This window comes from Zingiber officinale, chromosome 3A (genome assembly GCF_018446385.1).
Source record: "Zingiber officinale cultivar Zhangliang chromosome 3A, Zo_v1.1, whole genome shotgun sequence".
NCBI lineage: Eukaryota > Viridiplantae > Streptophyta > Magnoliopsida > Zingiberales > Zingiberaceae > Zingiber > Zingiber officinale.
In genome coordinates, this window is record NC_055990.1 from 37,899,079 (window position 1) to 37,921,320 (window position 22,242).

The window sequence follows — 22,242 nt, forward strand, 5'->3', positions numbered from 1 at the left end:
GCTTTTCTCACAAACTCACTGAAGCTTTTCTCGTTTCTGTGTTTTTCTTCATTCCCCTTCTCAGGTCTTATATAGACCTTTGTTTTGCTTGGCTTGCAAGCACAGCAAGCCACGTTGTGGCTTGCATGCTTGCCAGCAAGCCACAACGTGGCTTGCTGTTGGCTGCAACTTGCCAGCAAGGCACAACGTGGCTTGCTATTGGCGGCAAGCAAGCCACGTTTTGGCTTGCATGCTTGTTAAGTGGCTTGCAAGCTTGCCACGTGTTGTGGCTTGCTTGCAAGCTTGCCACATGGCCTGCCACGTGGCATGCAAGTAAGCTGGCGACTTTGGCTTTGGCTTGCATACTGGCCAACAAGTTGCCTTACGCAGACATATCGTGTCCTGACCGGATTTTACGAGCAATGGGTTGATGCCCTCCAGGCCCTGGAGTCTCACCCCCTTTGTTCCAAATTAGTCGGAAAGCCTCGCTTTCTTTCATTGTGGAACTATAACCCACAAGTCGCGTTTCCATTCAACTTTTTCCAACAACTAGGTATAATAAACAAGTTCATCTACTTACAAAGTAAATTTTACTCGTTATCAGATGCCAACTCAGGACAAGTCCCCTTGCTTCATCAATTGCAGCATCAGTTCAGCCAACGCTTTGACTAGTTGCACATCCAAAGATACCTCCAAAGCAACAAGTTCATTACATAGTGGTTTAAAATTCTCAAGGATGTGATTGATTTTTTGACAGTAGGTCTGAACTAATTCAAGTTGTACATCGCTGCTGGAAGATACAAGACCGAACTCAGTCACACTGTGTAGTGGTGCCTTCAATGATGATGGCTCCATTGTATCTACAAAAATGCAAAAAACAATAAGTATACTTCACAAGATTCAGAATTCTCCAGAGTTAAAATAATTCATGAGTAGATAAAGGAATTTACATACAAAGACAATTAACTAAAACAACATTTAACATCGGCAATTTTAAATTTAAGTGGGCCATCCAAAATTTTTAGTTAACCAATCAATCAATTTTTTGTAATCATATATCAGTTATAAACCAACGTGCCAACCCCACCTAGTGGATAAGCCTTGATGATGATGGTTGTTGTTGTTGTATCAGTTATAAATCAAAGTTGACAGATTAACATCAATATTAAAGATGGAATAGAATTTACCAAATGCAACTTATTAAACCCAAGTTAATAAATTACCCTATGTTCTTGCTCAGTCAAATCACTGGTTTCTCTTCTGCCTTGCTCTCCTTCTTTATAACTATGAAAAGAAAAAGAAATTAGTAGTTAATCATAAATAAACAAAATTTATTTGGACTTGTTAGTGTGACCAAACCAAACCAAACCAAAACTGTCTGCATGCCATCCAATGTCCCCTCACGAATGGTGACCACCACTGCCAGCATGCCTTATGAATGGCCATTGTCCCCTCCCCCTCGCGAGGAACCCCTGCCGACCTTCCAATAAACAAGCAACCATTGCCTTCACCCCTCCTCCCTCCACCCTTGGAAAAAAAAGAGTACCACTAGTCAGTAGCCCTTCCAACCACATCAGCATGCTGTCAGTCCTCCCTCATGAGCAATTTGTGTTTTGTGTGTACGGCCCCAACATCTCCCATCCCCAGCCTTAGTCCGAGCACAGCAAGTGGAACTACAATCTTATAAGGGGAAACTCAAGGGCAACTGTTGAGGTGAATGTTCATTTTACATTATTGAATAGCTCCCTCATAGTCGATGCATTTTGGGCAACGAATAGTGGAGCGTGACAGTGGAGGTCATTGGAAACCAAGCTGATTTCTGCTTGCAACCTTCATTTGAGGTGGACTCTCACCAGTTCAAAGCATAACCTTGTTAAGTTAGAAGACCAACCAAGAGAGTGATTCATCCACCATGATGAAGTTCTTACCTTAAATTGTTATGTGCAACTTAAAAACTCATCTACCTCTGTTCAGCAATTTATTTTGTGAGATTTGTAAGTTGAACCTGAGGAAGGTAGACGAGTATATATACTCTCCTAAGTACCTTAAGCGAGCATTGAGCTTAAGTTTCGCTCGTCTATATTGCAGGATATCCTGCAAATATCTACGATTGCTAACAAAAGGACAAAACAAAACAAAACAACCTCGATTCATCGATGATCCACGCGGATTCGACTGTGCCCGAAACATAAAAGCAACCACCGAAAAAGATCAAGCATTTAAATGATATCGTAGAGAAATAGAAGAGACGGACTAAGAGCTAACCTCCTGTTCTGACAATGGTCTGCACTGCATGAGCTGCTCGATCTGCTCATCGAGGTCCATGGGAGCTGAGCGCTGGGACCGCCTTTGTGTTCATTTCTTCTCTTTCTCTTTCTATGCGGTTGGAAATTAAATTTTATTTTATTAATATAGATAAAAATAAAATGAGATGATATTTATTGATAAGAAAATAGAGATAGAATTTGATGAGAATGAGAGTTCGTGATAAGAAGACAGGAATAAAATTTGATGAGGTGATAATCTTGATAAGGATAAGAGTTCGTAGAAATAGAATAATAAAAAAAAGTTTAGCGTTTATCCAATAAACATATAAATATGTACCTTTGTTCAATAAAGGAAGCAAGTTGAAAGTTGTTTATTTTATTTTCCTCCTCTTCCACGTAGAGATTCTGTCACACCCCAGGTAGTCCCTGTCCGAAGAAATTTCGGCAGCATTTCCCCTGTACGGATGACAATATGAATCCAGAATACATATATCTATACCTCGGCCACACACGGCCGGAACAATACAATACAAATAAGAAACAAACCACGCAGTTTATATCAACATTCCACACAGCTCAACATATAATCAATCCACGCAGTTTAATAAGAAAAAACGATATAGAATCCTCGAAGATATATGCAAACATCCTACTCCACTACAACGAAGAAAACAAATCCATGAAGTAGGAAGAAAATCCGCAGCAGAAAACAAAAGTAGCAAACCCGAATGTTCAATGTCCACAATACAAACCCACAATATAAGTATATAAGATTCAAAAGCAAAATATAATCCCGACAACAGGAAATCCTCGCGATAAAGGGGGCAAGCGACTGGAATATCTCCCGACGGCTTCAACCTGAAAAAATAGTAACAACGGGGTGAGTTCAAAGAACTCAGCAGGTAATCCAATAGATATGTACAGCAACATATAACTACCAGTAACAATCCTACGGTACAGTTTCCTAACAGTATAACATATAGTACAGTCTCCTAAGTATAACAGGTATGCATAACTGAATAAACTGCAGTAACCATCAATAAACATGTAATACAGTCTACTGCAAGAATAATAAGAAGTGTATAATCGAAATAAATCAGACTCACCGCGAGGCTTTCAGGTAACCGATCGCGAACATACATGTATAAAAATAGTCAAAGCAAAGATATAACCAGATGCGTACGTATACGCATCACCAAATGCATCAATCACAAATAATGCGAACATGCATATGATGCAAACGACACGCCCCGTCACCCCTCGCCACGCCACCATCTCACACACAATGGTGAGACCGGTGGATAGGGTGACAACTGCACTCGTCACTACCCACGAGGTGAGTGACGGAATCCGTCAAGTACACCTATCCTCCCACCTCAAACATAGTGAGGGAGCGAACGCCTCATCTCCCAGACACAACGACGGGAGGGACCCGGCTACCACGCCTGCCACGCTTATCCACGAACGCGTCTGGAGCACCACTGTGCAACCCGCCATACACACGAGTCTTGTGCCACTACCCGCGTGGTCACGCGTGCAGGCAGCCGAGGCCGACGAGCTCAACAATAATGGAGTCGTCAATCGCCCAGCATGCAATCATGCGATATGGTGCGTGCGGCTACAGATGTCATACCTGAACATATCCTCTGTGTAGGTGCCAAAAAGATAAACACATATATAACAAGGATAATAAACAACATGAATCCAACATCACATATCCAACATATCTATCAACTAATCCAGTATAGAGGGAAGCACAATAAATACCTCTATCTCTATGAACATAGATAAACATAGCCAGAAAGAAAAGCATTCTAGACTAAGGTATAGCAGCTATCAGTGGAAGCATATATCAGGTATCAACTAAACTAAACCAGGGAAGTACTAACTACCAACACTAGTAAGTATATATAAACTGCACATATCATAAGACACTATCAAGAGATAAGTCAAAGGGTACCCGCCTCAAATAGAAGGTACAATCAAGCGATCCAAAGTCGAGACGCCCATCTCGAATCAGAGTTCTGTGTAAACAAATACATTTACTTTTATTTAGCTAGAATACAAACAAATAGCTAAATAAATCCTAAATAGAAATTTAGGGATAAACCCTAAACCCATATAACCTAATTAATCTACACAACCTAATGATGAATAAATTATCAATAGGTATCAAGATCATACCTAATCATCTAACACGTGATCATCTAACAAATATCCAAATTCGAAACATGATCTACATCTAAGATCAAAACCTACATTCAACTAACCAATACATAAACCCTAATTCATCAACATGTAACCAAAATCCCTACACCTTACCTCAATTAAACTGCTAGAAAATAAGGTGATCTGCTGGAACAGGAAGCCACAGAACCCAATTCCAAATCCACAAAACACTCAACCTCACTGGAATCAATCCTCTGTTCGAATCAAGAAAGATCAAGAGATCACAGATCAAATAGGAGATCAACAATGGAAATCAAAGATCACACACCCTAATCTTACCTCAATAGATTAGCCAGTAGCAAGGAAGAAGAGCAAGAACGGACAACAAGGAATTGATCCTTGCCTCAAGGATCACAGCTAGGGCACAACCGGTAGCTCCGGCCCTGGATGGCGTCAATCAAATACAACCGACATCCATGAAACCGAGAAGAAGAAGGGAAGAAGAATCAAGAAGAGTAAACGCTGAGAATAATCCTAATCTAGCTAACCTTTAATCGATAATGATCCGACGAAGCCTTACCTCCAAGATCACTCCTCGGTGGCGCCGTTTGATCCAAATCCGACGAGAAGGGAGACACGGACTACTCCGTGAACAACTCGTGGAGAAGGATCGAAGGACCGATAGGCTAGGGACAACACAGATCGGAGCACCTGTCGTGCCCTAGCCACCTCGCCGTCGACACTCGGCCGCCAAATCCACCGAACAAATCCCCCTCTCAGCCGAAGACAGCACGACTCTGCTGGTTCCCGTCGTGTTCCAACAAGCTACGGTGGCTTCCTCCTCGGGCGGCGTCGACGATCGACGAAGATCCCTCGACTTAGCTTCGACTCGTCCGCGAGAGAACAAAGAGAAAAGTGAAGGAGCTCGGGTGAGGAGAGGAACGGGATCGGCGATTGGTTTAGGGAAAGAATAAGAAAAAGAAAAGTATTTATATTTAAAACTTTTTCTCACTTAAACGGGTATCCCAACCCGGCTTTATCCGTACCCGAAATTAATCCCCTCAAAACCCGTCGTACGAGCTCCGAAAAATTCCCAGAAAATTTCTAAAAATTTTGGAAACTTTTTTTAAGGCTATTTCTCAAATAACCCTATTTAAAATTTTCTGATATCTCACATCCTCCCTTACTAATAAAAATTTGGTCCCCAAATTTCGCTATAACCAGTAGCAAACACTAGAATATAACCAAGTAGTATAAATTCTGAAATAAACTCTAACCCACATACCTCAAATAAAAAGATGAGGATATCGAGCTCGGATCGTATCCTCCAGCTCCCACATAGCCTCCTCGTTAGAATGATACTGCCATCCGACTTTAACCAGCCGGACCGTCTTGTTCCGCAGCTGACGCTCTCTATGGTCCAGAATCCGTACCGGAACCTCCTCGTAAGTAACGTCAGACTGAATAGGAACTGATATATCTGACAGAACATGTGCCGGATCGGATACGTATCTCCTCAGCATAGATACATGGAATACATCGTGAATACCAGCTAGAGATGGTGGTAGCGCCAGACGGTAAGCTACTGTTCCAATCCTCTCTAAGATCTGGAATGACCCAATATATCGTGGAGCTAGCTTACCTCGAAGACCAAATATCTTCACCCCTTTCATGGGTGAAACTCTCAGAAATATATGATCACCAATAGAGAACTCCAGGGGTCTCCGTCTCCGATCAGCATAACTCTTCTAACGGTCCTGAGCCTCAGACATCCTCCGCCTAATAGTACGAACCAACTCTGCCTCCTGCTGAGCTCTCTGAGGTCCTAACAGCTGAGCCTCACCAACCTCCTCCCAAAGGGTGGGTGTCCGACAAGGTCTACCATACAACACCTCAAACGGTGCCATCTGGATAGCCGAATGATAGCTGTTGTTGTAGGCGAACTCCACCAAGGGTAGGTGGTCCTCCCAACTGCCTCCGAAGTCCAAGACACAAGACCTCAGCAAGTCCTCCAAAGTCTGAATGGTCCGCCCGATCCGCCCATCCGTCTGGATGGAATACCGTACTGAAATGAAGGTGTGTGCCCAAGGCCTGCTGCAGACTCTGCCAGAATCGGGACGTGAACCGTGGGTCTCTATCTGATATGATGCTCAAAGGAACACCATGTAATATGATAATCTCACGACAGTATAACTCTGCTAATCGATCCAGAGAATCAGTCATCCGGATCGCTATAAAATGTGCGGATTTGGTTAATCGGTCAACGATTACCCAAATCGCATCATGGCCTCGTCGAGTCCTAGGCAATCCTACCACAAAATCCATAGTAATATGCTCCCACTTCCACTCTGGAATAGGGATCCTCTGAAGTAAACCAGCAGATCTCTGGTGCTCGGCCTTCACCTGCTGACACACAAGACATCTAGCTACAAACTCTGCGATGTCTTTTTTCATACCGTTCCACCAATAAGAACGTCTCAAATCACGATACATACGGGTCCCACCTAGGTGGATAGCAAATCTAGAACGATGAGCCTCCTGAAGTAACTCCTCCATGACAGGGTGAGACTGAGGTACACATAATCTGCCTCGGAAATAAACAATACCTCGCTATCTCGTAAACTCATCGTCCTAAGCTATCCGTCGCTAATGAATCAGAATGCCGATTTCCTACCGGGCCTCGAATCCTCATCCCGATCGACGATCGAGCAACCATGGTAACAAGAATACGCTGCTCTGTCCGTCCCTCCTCAAGGCCCAACTCGAGAATCCTCGAATCAAGTCCGTGACTAAAACTCTATGACAAGCTAAAGTCCTCCGGACTTCCCGCTAAGCATCAGAACCACATTAGCTTTACCCGGATGGTAGCTAATAGACAATCATAATCCTTCAGAACTCCATCCATCTCCTCCGCTTGAGATCGAGTTTCTTCGTGTGAAAATATATTCAGACTCTTATGATCGAAGAATCTCAAAAGTAATACCATAAAGATGATGTCGCGTAATATTCAAAGCAAAGATAATAAGCGCTAGCTCTAAATCACGATCGGATAGTTCTTCTCATGCTCCTTCAACCGACGAGAAGCATAGAGATCGCCCTACCGTGCGATCAAAACAGCAAGCCTCAAGAGACGCGCTACGTATGTAAGTCTGAATCCGTCGATCACCGTAAGGTAAACCAAATCGGTGCCGATACTAATCTCCGCTTCAGCTCAGTCTCGCAAGCCTCGACCACGTGAACTTCACGCCTTGCCTAGTCGACGTGTCAACGATAGCAATACCGAGAAACCTCAACGAATCGTAATATCCGGCCCCAAGAAATCATGGATCTCCGGATCGACTTCTCCGCCTAGTGATAGCCTCGATCTTACGTGGATCTCCGAAATACTGCTCGACACCACATGTCCGTAAAACCAATCAAGATAGCCAAATGCACACTTATCAATTTCGCATACGGATGATGTCGTCAGAGAATCTCCAAGACTACGCGAAGACGCCATGCTCCTCCTCGTAACACTAATAGATCAATATATCATCGATAAACACAATAACAAACCGATCTAGGTACTCCGTAAAGATACGATTCATCAAATCCATAAATATCGCAGAGTATTGGTAGCCCAAACGACATTACCAAAACTCGAATGTCCAGATCCGTGCGAATGTCTTAATATCAGAATCTCTAACTCTCAGCTGATGATATCCAGATCGCAGATCAATCCTAGAATACACTGATGTATTTCTGAGCTGATCAAATAAATCCTCAATCCTTGGCAAGGGATACTTATTTCTGATAGTCACTGCATTCAGCTGCCTATAATTGATGCACAACCTCAGAGTACCATCCTACTTCTTGACGAATAGTACTGGAGAACACTAAGGCAGAATATCGTGGGGTTCTCCATAAGGACACCGGAATGCTCCTACTCGTGCATGCCATATGCAGCTTCTGCAGGAGAAGTTGTCCTCTGTTGATGATGCGAAGATTGGGCTTTTGGCCCACCTCGCTGAGTCCCGGACTGACCAAACTGTCCTCCCGGAACAAAAATCCAAGAAGCTACATGCTGAGCCTTTAGCGAACAGTCTCGTCTCAAATGTCTAGGCAGTTTGCAATAATAGCAAACTGACTGTCCTAGAGTGCATGTAGAGATGATGTGATCTCGGGACCCGCATCGGGTGCAGTGAGAGTCACCAATGGACTGTTTCCTGTTTTGTTGAGAAGACCGAGAACATCCTGATGAAGATCATCCTGACTTCTGGGGTCGGCCAGATGACCCAGAAGTACTTTGACCTGTCTGAGTGCGACTGTTCTGCTGTTGTCCGGTAACGTGTGGCTGCTGGATCTATCCGGAAATCCAATCAGTCTGCTTCCTCTTCTTGTCTACCTTCACTCTCTAATGAGCAGACTCGATCATAAGGGCTCTATCCAGTGCCTTTGTGTATGATGAATGACCAAAACCGGCAATCTTCACTTGAAGATGCCCGTCGAGTCCCTGGACAAACTAGAGCATACGAGATCTGTCCTCGGCAACCAACTCAGGACAGAATCTGGCCAACCGATTAAATTAGGCATTATACTCCATCACTGAGCGGTTATTCTGTCGAAGACTCAGAAAATCCTGCTGACATGTCATCTGATACGCCCGAGGAAAATACTGACTCTCGAATGCCTCTCTAAATCTCGTCCAGGTAATATGCTGTTTGCCTATAATCGAGCGCTGCGTGTACCACCAGATCTCTGCCTCATCTCGTACCTCAAGTACGCAGTAGTAGGCATGATTGGAGGGAGTACCGGGTATACTGAAGGTGATACCACTAGTGGTACCGTCGAGGTATGTCCCTCTGATGTCGAAACTGTCAGGGTGTCATAATCCGACGTGCCTATAATATCCTGATGAGTTTGTCCCTTACGGACAGGCTCGACCCTAGCAGATCTCTCTGGAGACTCTATCTCCGGATAATCTATCGCCCTCTTACGGGGGTGATCACATCTCGGTACCGGAACACGTGTAGGTGTCATATCTGTAACAAAACGTTATCCAGATATCACTACAGGTATAAAAACTATAACATTACCTGAATTTACCAGTTTGCCGTCTGAAGATGTCCTGTCGCTTCTTAGCCCCCAAATAGAACCTCGTTAAAATACCCCAGAATTCCGAAACGAGAAAATTGACGGAATCCGTACAAATCCGAAAATACCCAGATAAACTCGTAAACTCCAGAACACGAGAAACAAGTATCAGAAATCCGCTCTGATACCAAAAATATTGGTATCAGATAAACTCACAAATCCATAACACAGAAGCAGGTATCGTAAACCTGCTCTGATACTAAATAAATTGGTATCAGATAAAACTCCAAAAATCCAAAACGAAGAGCAAGTATCGTGTACCTTGCTCTGATACCAAAAATATTATCACGCCCCAGGTAGTCCCTGTCCGAAGAAATTTCGGCAGCATCTCCCCTATACGGGTGACAATATGAATCCAGAATACATATATCTATACCTCGGCCACACACGGCCGGAACAATACAATACAAATAAGAAACAAACCATGCAGTTTATATCAACATTCCACACAGCTCAACATATAATCAATCCACACAGTTTAATAAGGAAAAACGATATAGAATCCTTGAAGATATATGCAAACATCCTACTCCACTACAATGAAGAAAACAAATCCACGAAGTAGTGAGAAAATTCGCAGCGGAAAACAAAAGTAGCAAACCCGAATGTTCAATGTCCACAATACAAACCCACAATACAAGTATATAAGATGCAAAAGTAAAATATAATCCCGACAACAGGAAATCCTCGCGATAAAGGGGGCTAGCGACTGGAATATCTCCCGACAGCTTCAACCTGAAAAAATAGTAACAACGGGGTGAGTTCAAAGAACTCAGCAGGTAATCCAATAGATACGATGCAAAGAACATATAACTACCAAAGAACAATCCTACGACAGCCTCCTAACAAGATAAATATATACCTCCTAAGTATAACTGTACGATAACTAAATAAACCGCAGAACCATCAATAAGTATGTAATACATCGCAAGAATAATAAGTGCATAATCGAAATAAATCAGACTCACCGCGAGGTCAGGTAACCGATAATATACAGATAAAAATAGTCGAGCAAAAGCATATAACCTTTACGACGCCAATCATACGCATCACCAAAACGCATCAATCACAAATAACGCGCATACGATGCAACGACACGTCGTCATCGACCGATTTCGTCTTGGGTTTGATGGCATTGGCGACCTCTCGCCGATCGACGACCTTTGGTCGTCGCTTACACCAGATTTTTCCACTCGCCGATTTTGCCTCCTCGATTCGAACTCCAGACTCCAGCACTGCAGCTTACGAACCCGCAACCAGCCGAGATCATGGTTATCGTGATTCATAAACCTAGTACTTAAGCCCCGAGGTCTAGAGTTCGAATCGGGAGGCAAAATCCACCGCCAGGTGGAAAGTCCCATGAGTAACGACACCAAGGTCGCCTTCATCACGATACGAGGTCACCAAACGAACGACATAAGTGGTCAGCCGTCGCCCAAGAGGCCAAAGGGCCTGTCGTTACAATAAATATTGTATCGACACGACCCTCTTGGCCCATTTGTCGGCGACCTCTCACGTCGTCGACCGTCGGCCCGTTTACCTCAATATCGCCGATCGACGACCCTTATTAGATTCTTCCACTCGGGTGGATTTTACCTTCTCAGATTCGATCAGTTAAGTATTGAGTTTATAAATCCCGCAACCGAGACGAACTAATCTCGTTACTGTGATTCATAAACCTAATACTTAAGCCCGAGGTTGTAGTTCGAATCACGGGGAGGCAAGAATCCATCGCCAGGTGGAAAGTTCTGAGTAACGACACGAAAGGGTCGCTTCGACGATACGAGAGGTCGCCAAACGGGTCGACGACATAAGGGCAGAAGAGGCCAAAAGGTGGTCGCTATAATAAAATCACTTTCTTTCACTTTCAACCGACGGTTCCCAAACATAGATTTATTTTAGAGAACACTATTGCCCCCTTTCAATAGATCATCTATTCTGGGAGGAGGGTACTTACTTTGTTCAGCGCTTTAAAATCTACGACATCCGATAGATCCGTCTTTTTCCTTAACGAACAACTCTAGAGCTCTCCGGGTGAATGACTCGAAACCCTTGTCAAGTAGCTCCTAAAATTGTTCTTGTAACTCTTTAATTGCTACAGAGCTTTTGAAATTAGGCTGGTGTCAGGAAACAACTCAATTTCAAACTTTACTTCTCTGTTGGGAGATAGTCCAGGTAGCTCTTCTAGAAATACCTCTGGATATTCACAGATTACCCGAACGTCTTCCTGCTTGGGTCTTTCTTGTTATCATTGTCCTTTTAGTTCTAATTACTTAACTGGGGCTTCTGACTCCCCACTGTCTTGTCCTCTATCTTAACATCTAGTTATGCCAAGAATAATACCTGATATCTTATCTATCCTTTCTAAACATACTTATGTATATATGAATATAAGAGAACAAAACTAAAATTGTCTCTATTCTTTCTAAGCATATGTATCAAAACATAGAAAATTAAAACATGAATTTTCTTCTTTCCTAAGCACATATAAGCAGATACTCTATACTGCAAATAATAAAGAAAGCATAAAAGAAAATTAAATACTTTCTTACTTGAAGACGGCAAGGATGGTGCTGATGTGTGATGCTGGAGAATGGGGACTGCTCTGATACCAACTGACCGTTACTTAACTACTAACTTTACTTAATCGGTATAATTAAAAACTACGAGGAATCCCTACCGAAAAATTTCGGCAGAGTCTCCCCAGTACCGGTGACCTTAAACTGATATACAAACACTATATACACAGCCACAGGCGGCTGGAACAGATAACAAACTCTCACGCAGCTATATAAGTGTTAAAACCAAAAGAAAACAATACCACAAATCATCACACAAGAACACAATTCATCTACTATGTCCTAATCACATCAAAATAACATATACTGTCTCAAATACTTCTAACATAGCAAAAGAAAAAGAAACTAAAGGAAACTCCTTCCTAGTCGCAAGGCTTCCATAGTCCTGGCATCACACATCCTTCGAACACCTCCTTGTCGCCTTCCTTTCTATATCTTTTCCTTTCTTGTATCTGTAGTAAGAGAAAGTGCAATCTATAAGCAAAATTTGCTTAGTAAGCCCTATCTAACTCACAAAAACACGAATATGCATGTATACAGAAAGACCTAGAAACTATATGCTCTAAAAAGAAATAAAGCATAAACATAACTGCTCATGTCAAACTAATAGCAAAGAAAAGCTAAGGAATCTACTCATGTAATTCTAATAGCTAATCATGCTGCTCATCTAATAGGTAAACATGAAAAACTACTCATCTACTAGATAAGCATGGTAGAATAAAGAACTAAACTTACTGATTTTTAGAACTATATGAAACTTATTTCATTTGTTCTAAACTTAATCTTTAATATTTTATATTTATGTAAAACTCGTTTTACTTGTTCAAAAAAAACTTATACTTATAATACTTAAAAATAATAATCAACTTCTTCTAAGAATCGACTTGCTTTTACTTTTAATAACCTGCTTATCAGAACGACCGGCCTTTCGGCCTCTTGGGCCATATTTACGTCGTCGTCGATCGACGATTTGCTCACTGAACTTTCCACCTTGCAGTTTTTGCCTCCCAGATTCGAACTCAAACCTCCACCCAAGCATTATGACTCGGTAATCTCATTGTTACTGTGATTCATAAACCTAATACTTAAGCCCTGAGGTTTAGAGTTCAACTCGGGGAGGCAAAATCCACCGCAAGGGTGGAAAGTTCAGTGAGTAACGACAAAAGGGTCGCCACGACATGAGAGGTCGCTAAATGGGCCGACGACATAAGGGCCGCTAGTCGGGACGCCACAAGGGCCACCCAAGAGGCCAAAGGGTCGGGTCGTTACATCCTGGTCACCCCTACTGCCATGCTCAGCCATCTCACACACAATGGTGAGACCGAGTGGGTAGGGCTGTGACAACCGTTGACTGAGTGGACGGGATGCTGTCGGAGTACACCTATCCTCCTACCTCAAACATAGTGAGGGAGCGCAATGCTCTCATCTCCCGGTACACAATGACGGGGAGGGACCCCAGCGTGCTACCACGCTCCTGTCACGCTACCCATGAGTGTCCTAGTGGAGCACCACCGGGCAACCTGCCATACACACCCTGAGTGTTGTGCCACTACCCATGCAGTGGTCACGTTGTGTGCAGGCCCATGTAGCCGGCCGACGAGCTCAACAATAATGGAGTCGTCAATCGCCCAACATGCAATCATGCAATATGGTGCATGCGGCTATAGTATGTCATACCTGAACATATCCTCCTCCATATGTGTAGGTGCCAAAAAGATAAACACATATATAACAAGGATAATAAACAATATGAATCCAACATCATATATCCAACATATCTATCAACTAATCCAGTATAGAGGGAAGCACAATAAATACCTCTATCTCTATGAACACAGATAAACATAGCCAGAAAGAAAAGCATTCTAGACTAAGGTATAGCAGCTATCAGTAGAAGCATATATCAGGTATCAACTAAACTAAACCAGGGAAGTACTAATTACCAACACTAGTAAGTATATATAAACTGCACATATCATAAGACACTATCAAGAGATAAGTCAAAGGATACCCGCCTCAAATAGAAGGTACAATCAACCGATCCAAAGTCGAGACGCCCGTCTCGAATCAGAGTCCTGTGTAAACAAATACATTTACTTTTATTTAGCTAGAATACAAACAAATAGCTAAATAAATCCTAAATAGAAATTTAGGGATAAACCCTAAACCCATATAACCTAATTAATCTACACAACCTAATGATGAATAAATTATCAATAGGTATCAAGATCATACCTAATCATCTAACACGTGATCATCTAACAAATATCCAAATTCGAAACATGATCTACATCTAAGATCAAAACCTACATTCAACTAACCAATACATAAACCCTAATTCATCAACATGTAACCAAAATCCCTACACCTTACCTCAATTAAACTGCTAGAAAACAAGGTGATCTGCTGGAACAGGAAGCCACAGAACCCAATTCTAGATCCATAAAACACTCAACCTCACTGGAATCAATCCTCTGTTCGGATCAAGAAAGATCAAGAGATCACAGATCAAATAGGAGATCAATAATGGAAATCAAAGATCACACACCCTAATCTTACCTCAACAGATTAGCCAGCAGTAAGGAAGAAGAGCAAGAATGGACAACAAGGAATTGATCCTTGCCTCAAGGATCACAGCTAGGGCACAGCCGGTAGCTCCGGCCCTGGATGGCGTCAATCAAATACAACCGGCATCCATGAATCCGAGAAGAAGAAGGGAAGAAGAATCAAGAAGAGTAAACGCTGGGAATAATCCTAATCTAGCTAACCTTTAATCGATAATGATCCGACGAAGCCTTACCTCCAAGATCACTCCTCGATGGCGCCGCTTGATCCAAATCCGGCGAGAAGGGAGACGCGGACTACTCTGTGAACAACTCGTGGAGAAGGATCGAAGGACCGATAGGCTAGGGACAACACAGATCGGGGCACCTGTCGTGCCCTAGCCGCCTCGCCGTCGACACTCGGCCGCCAAATCCACCGAACAGATCCCCCTCTCAGCCGAAGACAGCACGGCTCCGCTGGTTCCTGTCGTGTTCCAGCAAGCTACGGTGGCTTCCTCCTCGGGCGGCGTCGACGATCGACGAAGATCCCTCGGCTTGGCTTCGACTCGTCCGCGAGAGAACAGAGAGAAAAGGGAAGGAGCTCGGGTGAGGAGAGGAATGGGATCGGCGATTGGTTTAGGGAAAGAATAAGAAAAAGAAAAGTATGTATATTTAAAACTTTTTCTCACTTAAATGGGTATCCCAACCAGGCTTTATCCGTACTCGAAATTAATCCCCTCAAAACCCATCGTACGAGCTCCGAAAAATTCCCAGAAAATTTCTAAAAATTTTGGAAACTTTTTTTAAGGCTATTTCTCAAATAACCCTATTTAAAATTTTCTGATATCTCACAGATTCTCCTCCTCCACATAAAATAGATTTTCCTCTCATAACTCTTTTATTTCTTCTCTTATAATTTTTTTTAAAAATAAAGTGGTATCAGAGTTATGACTAATGGAGGTATGCTTCTCTTCCAAGTTCCAGTACTCAAGACGAGTAATTATGATAACTGGAGTATCAAGATGAAGGCGCTTCTTGGAGCTCACAATGTTTGAAAAGATAATAACCTTTTTTTTTTAAAAAAAAAATTAATCTACTCTACTGTGCACATTCCTAATTCTCTTCTAAGTGTACTAAACTCGAGTTTAGGTAAGGATTTTATGAAAATATCAAGTAGGTTTGACTTTAACTCAACATAGTTAAGTATAGTGTCACCCTTAGTTACGTGATCCCTTACAAAGTGATGTTTAACTTCTATGTGTTTAATCCTGGAGTGGTGTATTAGATTCTTAGTTAGATTTATTGAATTTATGTTATCAATTAAAATTTTTATATTTTTATATTCAAGTTGATAATCTTTTAAGGTATGCATCATCCATAGCAGTTGAGATGAACATTCTCCCATGGCTATGTATTTTGCTTTAGTAGTGGATAAAGTAACATAGTGTTGCTTTCTACTGGGCCAGTTTACTAGACACTGTCCTAGAAATTGGCAGCTTTCACTTGTACTTTTTCTAGCTAATTTACACCCAACATAGTCTGAGTCAGAGTACCCAACAAAGTTGAATGTGCTAGTCCTAGGGTATCAAAGTCCTACATTTAGGGTCCCCTTAATGTACCTAAGTATTCTTTTTACATTGGTTAAATGTGATTCTTTTGTACAAGATTGATATCTAGCATACATACCTACTACAAATAAAATATCAGGTCAACTTGTAGTTAAGTATAGTAGACTTCCTATTGCACTTCTATAGTATTTTAAGTCCACTGATTTTCCTTGTAAGTCAGAGTCAATTTTAGTATTAGTTACCATTGGAGTATTTATATTTTTAGAATTTTTCATTCTAAATTTTTTAATTAACTCCACATATTTGGTTTGAATGATATAGATTCCTTTTTTGTTTGTTTGTTTGTTTTATTTATAAGCCTAAGAAAGAATTAAGTTCTCCTACTAAGCTCATTTTAAATTCATTTTCTATTACTTTAGTAAATTCTTTTAAAAATTTAGTCATTGGTTGAGTCAAAAATTATGTCATCTACATAAATTTGAGCTAAAAAAAATATCTTTTTCTAAGATTTTAACAAATAGGGTTTGGTCTATTTGGCCTTGGTTAAATCTTTTAGATATTAGGTATGTTGATAGACGTTCATACCAAGCTCTAGATGCTTATTTTAGTCCATATAAGCTTTCTTTAACCTAAAGACATGGTTTGGGTGGTCTAAGTCTTCAAATCCTGGGAGTTGATTTATATAAACTTCTTCTTTGATGAATCCATTCAGGAATGCAAATTTTATATCCATTTAGTATAACTTAAATCCTTTATGTGCTGCATAGGCTAGCAGTATCCTTATGGATTCAAGTCTGGTTACAACTACATAGGTTTTATCATAATCTAACCCTTCTACTTAGCTGAACCCCTTAGCTACTAGTCTAGCCTTATTTCTTACTATTTCTCCTTTATCAACTAGTTTATTTCTGAATACCCACTTAGTTTCAATTATAGATTTATTTGTGGGTTTAGGTACAAGTTCCCAGACTTAGTTTCTTTCAAATTGAGCTAGTTTTTCTTGCATTGCAATTATCCAGTCTGAGTCAGCTAGGGTTTTTTCTATAGTTTTGGGTTCAATTTTAGAAATAAGAGCTATTTGGCTTAGGTTTCTATATGATAATCTAGTTTGTACTTCTAGGGTCGGGTTACCCAAAATTTGATCAGTTGGGTGATTAGATCTTATCCTAGATGGTCTTGTGTTAGGGTCAACATTGTGTTCTTTTGATTCACCATGTTTAGGTCTAAATTGATTATCTTCTTCATCATCTATTTTTCTTATATTTTGATGATTACTTTCATTGATTAAATTTGATGAGTCATATTCTTCATCAAAAATTACGTTAGTTGTTTCTTCAATTTTTTGGGTATTTTTATTATAGACTCTATAAGCTCTACTAATTGTGGAGTACCCTAAAAATGTATCAGTTGTAGATTTTGATGTAAATTTACCTAAATAGTCCTTAGTGTTTAATATGGGCACTTTACATCCAAAAACTTTTAGATAATTTAGATTGGGTATTTTGTTATAATATATTTTATAAGAGATTTTAATGTAAAATTTATTAATTAATATTCTATTTTGAATATAACATACTATGTTTATTGCTTCAGCCTAAAATTGGTTTCTTAGGTTATATTCATTTAATATGGTTCTAGTAGTTTCTTGTAACATTCTATTTTTTCGTTCTACTAGTCCATTTTCTTAGGGAGTTCTAGGGCATAAAAATTCATGATTGTATCCATTAATTTTATAAAATTCAGTAAATTTATGATTTTCAAATTCCCCTTCGTGATCACTTCTAATTCTTTTAATTTTAGTATCTTTTTTATTTTCTATTAACTTACAAAAATTATTAAAGATTTTAAAAGTTTCATCTTTGGTTTTTGAAAATTTTATCAAAGTAAATCTTGAGTAGTCATCAATTATAACTAAATAGTATTGGTTTTTGCTTAGTGACTTGGCTCCGTGTAAATCAAATATGTAACGACCCATCTTCTACACTACTACTACTCTCTAAAGGTGGACGCTACTTAACTACTTAACCGGTGTGATTAAAAATCACATGGAAACCCTACCGAAAAATTTCGATAGAATCTCCCCTGTACCGGTGACCTTAAACTGATATACAAACACTGTATACATCAGCCACAGGCGGCTGGAACATATATTAGACAACCACGCAGTTTATATATATGAAAAAGAATCAAAATACTGAAAGAAATAACTCTATCAATGCATGATAAAAACACTCCAATGAAAATAGCATATACAAGTTCTAAATTCTTTTAACAATTCGACGGAAGCAATCTTAATAATTTTTTTAAGCTAAGTCCCAAGGTCTCTCCATAGTCCTGGCATCACACACCGTCACAGCATCTCCTTGTCGCCTTCCTTTCATACTTTAGCTTTTCCTTTATCTGCAGTAGGAGGAAATGCAGTCTATAAGCATAAAGCTTAGTGAGCGCTATCTACTCACAAAAACTCGATATGCATGTATACAAATAAAAACATGCTAAAACTGAATGCTAACATGTAAAGCTACTCATGCTCATAAATAGCAAAGAAATCAACTAACAGAAAAGCTAACATGTATAACTACTCATGCTCATAAATAACAAAGACAGCATACTAACTGATATACTAAACATGTGTAGCTAATCATGCTCATAAACTAATAAAGAAAGCAAACTAACTAAAATGCTAACATATAAAGCTAAACATGCTCATCAACTAGCAAATAAATAACATGTAAGAAACTAAACATGTAAAAGCTGCTAGCATAAAAGAAAGCTAACCTTGCTGATCTTCAAAACAAAGTGAAACTTACTTCATTTACTCTAAATTTATTCTTTTATTTCACTTGTTTAAAATTTATACTTTAATACTTGAAAATAATAATCAACTTCTCTTGGGCCCAGGCTTAGCGCGCATTCTTAATAAGAATCGAGGTAGCTAATCCCGAAACTACTAAGATACTTCTAGGCCTTGTGCCTAGGGGCAACTTGGAGCCCATCCCTTGGACCTTGTGTCCGGTACATGCCCTTTAAAAGTAAAATACTTATTATCTTATTTACTTCTTCTTTAAATGCCTTGACATTTTAATAAGCATCTCGTGTGCCAAAATCCCTAAAGTCTTGACTTTGGGATCTACTTAAGGCCTTGGCCTTTTTCTTTCTTTTCTTTATCTTTCTTATACTTTTCTTTATCTTTCTTATACTTTTCTTTATGCCAAAATACTATTGGGGTATCTTTCGTATGCATCTATGAATGAAACTAACTGTGTAACACATAATCATGCATAGAATACAAAAGAAATCTACACATACAATACTTATCAAAAATCTATACTAATGTTTAACAGAAATCTGCATACTAGCTTGATAAAAATCTGCATAATAGCTTAACAGAAATCTGCATACTAGCTTAACAAAATCTGCACTTGCTTAACAGAAATTTTGCAAAGAAACTTAACAAAAGAAAACATATTCTGGCTAGTACAGATTTTCATCGTCTCTCAAACTTCCTTTCCATAATATGACTAATACACAGCTTATCTGGAATTCACTCAATAAAGATATTATAACTCGTATTCCATTTAAAATTCCAGAATCAGCCAAGCACAGATGTTGTCCATATACTTGAATGGAAGTAGCATAACTAAACCTCAAGCTCAGATTCAACATAAGCAATTTATCTAAACCTCATGCTCAGATTTAATGTAAGCAAATTATCTAAACCTCATGCTCAGATTTAACATAAGAAAATTATCTAAACCTCATGTTCAGATTAAAGAACCTCAAATCCGTATACTCTAAAGACTTAATCAAACTTCACTATAATCTTTTAAAACTGCACTATGAGGAGATCTAAACTTCCAAATTGATTTCAATTATCTCAGTTTCCCCACTCATCTAATATAAAAAATCTGCACTATACTAGACTTGACAAAAATCAGCATATTAAACTTATAAAATCTGCACTTGTGATCTTAATCAAATCTGCATTATACACTTAACTAAATCTGCATTATACACTTAACAAAATCTACTCTAAGATCTCAACCGAATCAAGCACAGAAACCTTGAGTTACTTCAAGAACATCACAGAATAAAATCAAATCTCATATCTAGCAACAGGATACTAATTCTTGCTACTACAGAATTTAAAAGCAAGGAAAACAAAAACGCATGCTTCTAAAACTTCAACAAAACAGAACCCTAACCAAAAAGGGAACAACATGGCAAGGCTACACGGAAAATCCACAATCGTGGCAAGAAACCAAACCAATCGAAAACCAATCGAAGGGAACTACTCCTACTGCAGGTGAGAAGCAACTCACCGAGCGTTCTTGGACTTACAACCGACGGAGACGACCTCTAGGGCTTCGGAGATGTGGTTGTTTCGGCTCTTCTTTGTGCCCGCGCGCTCTCCTTGCCGAGAGTAACTCAAACTTGTGAAGAATCTGCGGAGAAGGGAGCTCGCCGGCCGCCGGAAAACCAACCCTAGCCGCCGCTGCGTTTCCGCCCGAGAGGAGCGCCGTCGCGTGAAGGAGAAGAATTTTGAGAGAAATTGTTTGATTTTCCGAAAAGAAACCTAAATTCCTTTTCTTATACTAGGGTTTAAACCGAACTATACCTTAAATCAATTTGTTCTCATATCTAGTTAACAAATCGAGCACAGCTTGGTTGGTCGGGCCGAGTTCTGCTTGGGCCGAGGAGCTGGGTTCGAACCCCAACTTCTACAAACTTATTTTTCTTTTTCTTTTATTTTTATTTTTAAAACTTCTTCCTCTGGGTAAAAATACCAAACGAACTCCAAAAATTGCTTTAAAATACTCTAAAAATTCCTAAAAATCTCTAGAATATTTTAAAAGCATTTCCAAATATTTTTAAGGATATTTAGAACTCAAAATAGGGAAAATTGGGTCATTACAAAATAGGTCTAAATATAGGAGCTCAAGTATTGAGTTAGTTCGATTTAAGTTTGTTGGCTTGTGGGTTGACTTAGTTTGTTTAAATTGTTGGTAAGTATTACAAACTGTATTTTCTAAATTTTTTTAATTTAGATAAACCTCTAACTAAGCCATTTTGACTCATTTTTAAAATAAGTCTGATATGAGTGTGACCCAATCTTTTGTGCCACAACTTGGTTTCCTCTTGTTATGTCAGTAGACACTTTAGTGAGGAAGTTGGTAAGTCAATTGTATAAATATTATTTTTTTCCTAATTCTCTTAAGTGTAATTTTTGGGTATTTAACATTTCTAATTACACACTCAGAATTGGAAAAGCTAAATAAATAACCAGAGTCACATAGTTGGCTTATGCTAAGTAAGTTAAAGTTAAATTTATCAACTAATAGGACTTTTCGAATAATAAAATTGGAACTTAGTTCGATATTACCTATTCTGATTATCTTAAGTTTTCCATCGTTGCCATATACAACTGACCCTAAGTGTTGGTGCGGGTAGCATCAGATGATCGAACCTATGTTTTGATAATGGCAAAGAGTTCAATGTTAAGTTGTCTTGTGATCTAACAAGTATTGAACCAAGTGTGCAGGAAAGTCCTAAGTGTAATTAGGCAAAAGTCCTAGTGATTTTAGGTAGGTGGAAAACCCTAGGGGGTGGTAACCCTAGGCAGAAAGTCTTGGCGGGTCGAGCACTTTGGGCGAAATTCTAGAGTCAGGGACTCTAGGTGAAAATCTCGGAGGTCGTAGACCGGGTGGAAGACTGGACAGGTTAGGGATCGGATGTCCAACGAAAAATTCTTGAAGACTCGAGCACTGAGCAAAAGTCCAGTCAGTCTAGAGGATCGGTTTGACAAAAGGTAATCTCTCTTGAGAGGAGTAGGTGAGGACGCGTTCCCCGTTGAGGGAACAATAGGCGTCGGTTCGACCTAGGGTTTCTGGAAAACTCAAAGTCAGAACTGGATAGTCCGAAGACTGTTAAAATAATTTATTATTTCATATTTTATTGTGCTAACTCTATTTTGCAGGGTATGTTTGATATTTTGGACTAACGT

General features: G+C 39.9%; 2 long non-coding RNA genes across 2 annotated transcripts; both read right to left on the reverse strand.

Annotated features, from left to right (window-relative positions):
- Positions 1 to 498: 498 nt before the first annotated feature.
- LOC122051743 lies at positions 499 to 2,776 on the reverse strand. The gene is made up of 4 exons (XR_006131516.1): positions 2,584 to 2,776; positions 2,245 to 2,355; positions 1,203 to 1,263; positions 499 to 839 (listed from the first exon to the last, which is right to left on the reverse strand). It is a non-coding gene; the product is annotated as an uncharacterized LOC122051743 (long non-coding RNA).
- An 11,365-nt stretch (positions 2,777 to 14,141) lies between these two features.
- Positions 14,142 to 15,306, reverse strand: LOC122053677. The gene is made up of 4 exons (XR_006132297.1): positions 14,928 to 15,306; positions 14,687 to 14,790; positions 14,501 to 14,601; positions 14,142 to 14,202 (listed from the first exon to the last, which is right to left on the reverse strand). It is a non-coding gene; the product is annotated as an uncharacterized LOC122053677 (long non-coding RNA).
- Between the last annotated feature and the right edge of the window lie 6,936 nt (positions 15,307 to 22,242).